Consider the following 7,433-nt stretch of genomic DNA (forward strand, 5'->3'; position numbering starts at 1 on the left):
TCCTAAAGCTATATAACCCTACTCTTACTCTGATACTACACTACTCCTGAGCTTACGGTGAAAGAATAATATTTGTTTAATATTTATCACATTAGTCATGCTTAACCATGTTAATCATGAGTCACTTGTATTGAAACCAAAAGTGGATGGACCTGTACATGGCATCACTGTTGATATTTTAAGTAATAGATTGCAAAGAGTTGTTGTTGATGGGCACTATAGTGAGTATAGGAATGTGGTATTTAGTGTTCCTTAGGGCAGTGTTCTTGGCTCATTACTTTTCATCTTAAATACACATGATGGGTAGTTTAGCCTCGAAAGCAAGTTTGTTACATACACATATGATGCTACTCTCTTGGCATTAATTCCATCTCCTGGATGTAGATCTGGAGTTTCTGAATCCCTTAATAGAGATCTAGCTAGAATTAGTGTATGGTGCAAATTATGGGGTATGAAATTAAATCCTACCAAAACTCAAAGTATGATTGTAAATAGGTCAAGGACAGTGGTTTCTTAAAACACTTCTTCAGAACAAATTGATCACAGAAAACATTAAAAGAATTTCTTAATAAGCCAATTGTGGGTGGGGGAGCGCAATTGAAGAAGACACTGACCTACTGTGTTTCTCAAATGAAAATTTGCTGTCGAGAATCACACCTAAAATTTTTAGTTATACAGAGTTTCAGAAACATTACCAATGCTGAGATCCGGATGTTAATTCTTTCATTCTACCTGATTTTATGTATTGTTCTCCTGTCTGGTCTTCAGCTGCTGATTCTCATATTGGACAGGATCTCACGGTCTATCAAATTTCTTATTCCTGGTCTAGATATTAATCTCTGGCACCCCCATTTAATTAGTTCATTATGCATGTTGCATAATATTTTCATAATTCTGACCATCCTTTCCATTCAGATCTTCCTGGACAGTTCAATCCTGTTGTAATACTAGGCCTAAAGTTAATTTTAATAGTCAGACCTCCATCATGAGGTTCAATACTACAAAGTATTCTAGAAGTTTTAATTCAGCTGTGACCAAGTTGTGGAATGATCTTTCAAATCAGGTAGTTGAATCAGTAGAACTTCTAAAGTTCAGACTTCCAGCAAATGTTTTTATGTTGAACAGGCTGACGTAAGCCTTTTTGTAGTTTATAAAGGAAATAGAATTTTTTCGCGTTACGAAGTATAGCGAAAAATAATTGTCCTAACGACATGTAAGCAGATCTTAAGTGTCTTGTTACTTAAGTTCAGTTGTTATGTAGGCAGTGGCCAATGAGAATTTAGTGTTGGGTGAAACGTATTCAATGTTTGAAGAGGTATTTAGTAAGTGGTCACTTTCTAGCGCACGCTAGCCCGAGCAAGTCGAATTTATTAGCCAGGACGCCAGGCAGGGTCAAATACAGCTTCAGATGTGAATAGTGTTTTCACGTTAGCAATCAGAATGCTGAAACCGTTTCAAGAAGTGATGGACAATCTATTATCCGATTTCCAGCAGAATATTCAACAAGTATCCGCACCTCGTTAAAGTATGATGGAAAACCATTTGAATGAGCATCGCGTTATTTTGAGGAAACTGATACGAAAATGTTAGCATTAGATGCGATTGTTTATCAACTTGGAGGACAAGGAACATCTAAAACTGCTGCAGAAACGAGTTAGTACGCAAAGAGCAGCATCGCCGAAAGTGTCAAGCTAGTTAAAGATCGAGGGAAAGTGTGGATTCATATCAACTTTGATGGAAGAGGTCTAGAGCTCAATAAAGGCCGAGAGTTGACATTGGAGCCAGGAATGTACCAAGAAAGACGTCGAAAAGATAAGTGAAAATATAGCTGTTTTTATTTTTGTATACTTAGCAGTTGGTACAAGGAAATTGGAACATTGTGTTTATTTTATTTTATTGTTTTAATCGCCTGTTGGTTGTTGTTATTCACAATACATTGAACAGAATTAGATTGGGTCCGGTAAGATAGTCATTGACGTCTAAAAGGGCGATCACAAAATTCCATTTCAAAACCGTTACTGTGGTTGTTGGATTGGGTAACAATAGGTCAGAAAGGGACGAATCAGAATTTATTAAGAGAATGGGTGACACTGGTATCAGAAAAACTAAGAAATAATTCCTTTGACGGTGACCAAGAATGGAAATGGTAAGCAAAGGCTGGTTTTTTATTACAAACTTCTTAAGGATTTAATCAGTCTACAGTCTGCTTATCGCATAGAAATCTATTAAAACGTTGCCAATATCTTTCTCATTGGGGAAAAATTTAAAAAGTTTTTTATAATGGATATTCTTTAGATATTTTTGAAGCGGAGGTACATCTTTACTAAAGTTCTTAAGTCTGTTAGATATTGGAGATCTAAGGAAGTGAAGATTGAAGTATTTTTAGATGATGGCATAGCTGCGGATGGTTTATTTGAAAGGGCATTGGATGCTAGCTATTTACTTTAAAAGCTTCAAGATTTGGATTTATTTACAAGAAAGTATAATTGGTTTTCAGACTCTAAATTGTATTTGGAAAGGTTTACAGAGGACGAATACTGAAGGCGAATTTCGTAACTACAGTGTTAGGATAAACTATGTCGTTAAAGACCTTGTTTAGATGCCAAACATTCTGAATTAACGAAAACGTTATTTTAACGAATATCTTTTGGACAGAATTGTCTGTTACATAATTTCCACGAAATTTGTCGTGAAAGGTATTGTTAAAATGAAAACGATAAAGTATTTCTGTATTTTTACATATTGAGCAAAGCTAGTTGAGAACTTAATGAAGAAATATCAGATGCTCCGGTTGAGAGCACGTTTTGACGCAGAAATTCATTCTTTTTATTTTGGTCCTTACTTTAACTATATACTTGCATCAGACTTATTTAACCTATTACTTCATTGTGACGCCTAAGATGTAGGCAGTTTATCACTATATTGTGACGCCTAAGGTGTAGGCAGTTTATCACTATATTGTGACGCCTCAGGTGTAGGCAGTTTATCACTATATTGTGACGCCTCAGGTGTAGGCAGTTTATCACTATATTGTGACGCCTCAGGTGTAGGCAGTTTATCACTATATTGTGACGCCTCAGGTGTAGGCAGTTTATCACTTTATTGTGACGCCTCAGGTGTAGGCAGTTTATCACTATATTGTGACGCCTCAGGTGTAGGCAGTTTATCACTATATTGTGACGCCTCAGGTGTAGGCAGTTTATCACTATATTGTGACGCCTCAGGTGTAGGCAGTTTATCACTATATTGTGACGCCTCAGGTGTAGGCAGTTTATCACTATATTGTGACGCCTCAGATGTAGGCAGTTTATCACTCTATTGTGACGCCTCTGGTGTTGGGAAATTTATATGTTGTGACACCTCAGTAGTAGGTTTGGAGTAATTCTGAAGTTTTTAGCGATGAATACAGCGCATTTTTTTTTTTTTCATATCATGAAAAGAGTGGTTGGAAACTGGACAGCAAATTAATCTTTAAAATCAAACATGAAGGAGCAGGAGGCAGTCGACAGAATTATGTAAAGTACTTTGGCAATGTTTGAACGTTGTTCCAGATAAAATTTTCGATTTTAATGCAAGTAGGTAGCAAAAAGCCAGATTTGGAAATCATAGAAAACCAAAGAATTTAAACTTGTACTGAATACACTGTTCAGGTCATCAATGTAGGTAAGCCCAGAAAGAGTACAAAAGAGCGGATTTTTTGAAGTGTTGTCAACTAACATGGATGAATGGTCAATTCTTTTTACATTTTTCAGAGTTATGGACTTGTGAGAGTTATTAATTCTTTAGACTGTTTTGCTACTTTTAAAAATATGTTGAGGTTTTTAATCTCTAATATTGGTGTCCAGGTACAGAGGCAATTGATGCTTTAACTTGAGGTTTGGCACTATATTGTGACGCCTCAGGTGTAGGCAGTTTATCACTATATTGTGACGCCTCAGGTGTAGGCAGTTTATCACTATATTGTGACGCCTCAGATGTAGGCAGTTTATCACTCTATTGTGACGCCTCTGGTGTTGGGAAATTTATATGTTGTGACACCTCAGTAGTAGGTTTGGAGTAATTCTGAAGTTTTTAGCGATGAATACAGCGCATTTTTTTTTTTTCATATCATGAAAAGAGTGGTTGGAAACTGGACAGCAAATTAATCTTTAAAATCAAACATGAAGGAGCAGGAGGCAGTCGACAGAATTATGTAAAGTACTTTGGCAATGTTTGAACGTTGTTCCAGATAAAATTTTCGATTTTAATGCAAGTAGGTAGCAAAAAGCCAGATTTGGAAATCATAGAAAACCAAAGAATTTAAACTTGTACTGAATACACTGTTCAGGTCATCAATGTAGGTAAGCCCAGAAAGAGTACAAAAGAGCGGATTTTTTGAAGTGTTGTCAACTAACATGGATGAATGGTCAATTCTTTTTACATTTTTCAGAGTTATGGACTTGTGAGAGTTATTAATTCTTTAGACTGTTTTGCTACTTTTAAAAATATGTTGAGGTTTTTAATCTCTAATATTGGTGTCCAGGTACAGAGGCAATTGATGCTTTAACTTGAGGTTTGGTGCTTTATACCAAAGGTTATTAATAAAATGGAGGTAAAAATTCTTAAGTAGAATATTCCTGAGTGAAAGTCCTCTGCATCTTGACTGTTCATATTAACGAGGGAAACTATATTGTTAAACTTTGAGTGTTTACGTAACAAAGGTTTTATTACACGGCAAAGATAAGGAAAAAAAAAAAAAAAAAAAAAAAAAAAAAAAAAAAAAAAAAGGAAATTTTTTGCTGAAATTTAACTTTGATATAGAAGGTAAAGGTTTTTGAAATTACAAGTATATATGTACATTGTTTTATTTTTGGAATCTGCTTTCCAGGATCGTGAATGCAATGAAATGCCAGCAGTCGTCTTTAACGGTGGCATCTAATTTGGACAGGAAATTGGGGGACCTCAGTTGTCATGAGCATCTTCTATCATCGATGAATGGCAGCACCGACAAGGCCTACAAATTTGTCTTTCATCAAAGAGAAACTTACAATAATGGTCACGAGCAAAGCGAAATACCATTGTATGTTGCTTTATTTATCACGCTTCTATTAGATTCCGGCGTTTTAGTAATCTCCAGTGATCAAGCTATTTATGCCATAACGTGCATGCATGAAATGAGGGGTTACATAGATCCAACGGAAAATTCACTTGTTAAATCTTTGCAAGCACCTGTGAAACATTAAGCTGGTAGATCGGTGCATACAAAGGATCTTATAATATGGTGTTGCAGAATCCGTGCGGATTATATTTTCCTATATTGAAAAACTTCTTTATTATTTTGATAGATCATTAAAGTTTTCTTATCTGAGATTTGGGGAATTAAGTTTGTTGTAATTTGAAGATTTCTTAGTTGAACAGGAAAAAAAAAAAAAAATTAAATCACCAATACTGTTTAGTTTTTGATATCGGAAGTTATCACAAATGCTTTTCCATATTTGATGTATTTTGCTTGATGCAGAGGAAGCTAGAATGATTTTGTCCTTTGATCGATTTCTCTTTAAGAAGTTTTTTAAAAGCTCCTGTAATGTAACCAAACATAATTTTTTGTTAAAACTGTGGCTACAAGTTCAAACATCGCAAACGATATCGTCAATGATAGGTGTCTTCATAGACTTGAGTGTTGGTAGTCTGTTTCAAGTAAACATGTTTGTCAAAGGCTTCAAAAAGAGGTTAAATGTGTAAATCATTCAATCGGAGCATTTATTTCTCTCTCTCCATTTTTTTTTTCCTTCTCTCCCTTTCTTTGGTATTATCTAGGGTCAACCGGCACGGTGCGCTATAAGGCAATTTAATGTTTTATTATGTTTATACCTGTAGTGTAGAGAATGCGGAGTGAAGTGAGGACTAGAATTTTTTCGCGTTACGAAGTATAGCGAAAAATAATTGTCCTAACGACATGTAAGCAGATCTTAAGTGTCTTGTTACTTAAGTTCAGTTGTTATGTAGGCAGTGGCCAATGAGAATTTAGTGTTGGGTGAAACGTATTCCATGTTTGAAGAGGTATTTAGGAAGTGGTCACTTTCTAGCGCACGCTAGCCCGAGCAAGTCGAATTTATTATTAATATTATTATCATTATTATTTATTAGTAGTACAAGAGTGAGGTTCCACCACTCAAATTTGAGTTACTCTGCATTATTGCCGTGGATACACAGGTTTCCATAGTTTTTTCAAAACTTGAGATTTTGTTTTTTATCTATGGTTTTTCCTGGGCGGCAGAGGAGGCTTATATGTTAATTTGACAGTTTGTTCATTTTGTTTTAAATATGCACTGCTATATCAGTACAGAAGTTTGTAGAAGTTATTAGAATGTGATGTTATATATAAATTGTTTTTTAAAAAGTATGATTCATTAGAAAAATAAACCTGGCGTCAACCGGCACGGTGCGCTATAAGGCAATTTAATGTTTTATTATGTTTATACCTGTAGTGTAGAGAATGCGGAGTGAAGTGAGGACTATCTATTTTCATGTTGTTACTGCATTAAAATATTCCATTTTAATTGTTCATTATTTCTCATATCATTTATTTATTTCCTTATTTCCTTTTCTCTCTGGGCTATTTTTTCCTATTGGAGCCCTTGGGCTTATAACATCTTGCTTTTCCAGCTAGGGTTGTAGCTTAGCAAGTATTAATAATAATAATAATAATAATAATAATAATAATAATAATAATAATAATAACAAATGTAGAGTCGTTTTGTCGAATTAATGATTACAAGACTTTTGTCATAATCCATTATCTTAATAAGTTCGTATAATTTCTCTTTTAGAATGAAATGAATCTACAGGGAAATTGGGACCTTAGGATAGAGAATCTGAACGATACCTCATTATCTTAAGCAAGTGATTTTAAGACCTTAATTACCGCTGGTGGCCTTAATGGGTCGTTAACACAATAATTGTTGTCATGAATGACTGTGTCAATGAATCATGAGAGAGCCAACTGAGTATAATGATTAATAAAGGAAATATAGGACAGTTTCTTATATTTGAAAGATTATGGGTTTTTGTGGCCTATCAAAAATGACCCTGCTAGGCAATCTGTTGGACTGGAGTTCGAGACCCACCTAAGCTCGATAGTTCCTTGTAGTGTCTGACACCTCGTTATCTTTGAGAGCTAAGGATGGGGTCGGTTTAAGGGGAGCCTATAGGTTAGGTCTATCTGCTGAGGAATCAGCGGCCATTATCTGGCACTCTCTGGTCCTAGCTTGATGGGGAGGGATCTATGGCCTAGACCATATGTCTCTAGTGCATTGTCCTACTAGAGCATGATCAGTATCCCTTGCCTCTGCCATTCACGAGCGACATTTAAACCTTTGAAGGTCTTCAGACTAACCGTTAGATTCAAGGAGGAAAATCTCGTGTCTTTGGAGAAGTAGATTTGAAAAAATTCC

The 7,433-nt window shown here is 35.4% G+C and overlaps 1 long non-coding RNA gene across 1 annotated transcript; it reads left to right on the top strand.

Moving 5' to 3' along the window:
- Positions 1 to 1,185: 1,185 nt before the first annotated feature.
- LOC137618646 (uncharacterized) lies at positions 1,186 to 6,437 on the top strand. The gene is made up of 2 exons (XR_011039772.1): positions 1,186 to 3,371; positions 3,909 to 6,437. It is a non-coding gene; the product is annotated as an uncharacterized lncRNA (long non-coding RNA).
- Positions 6,438 to 7,433: the final 996 nt, after the last annotated feature.

The sequence above is a fragment of the Palaemon carinicauda genome, chromosome 25 (assembly GCF_036898095.1).
Source record: "Palaemon carinicauda isolate YSFRI2023 chromosome 25, ASM3689809v2, whole genome shotgun sequence".
NCBI lineage: Eukaryota > Metazoa > Arthropoda > Malacostraca > Decapoda > Palaemonidae > Palaemon > Palaemon carinicauda.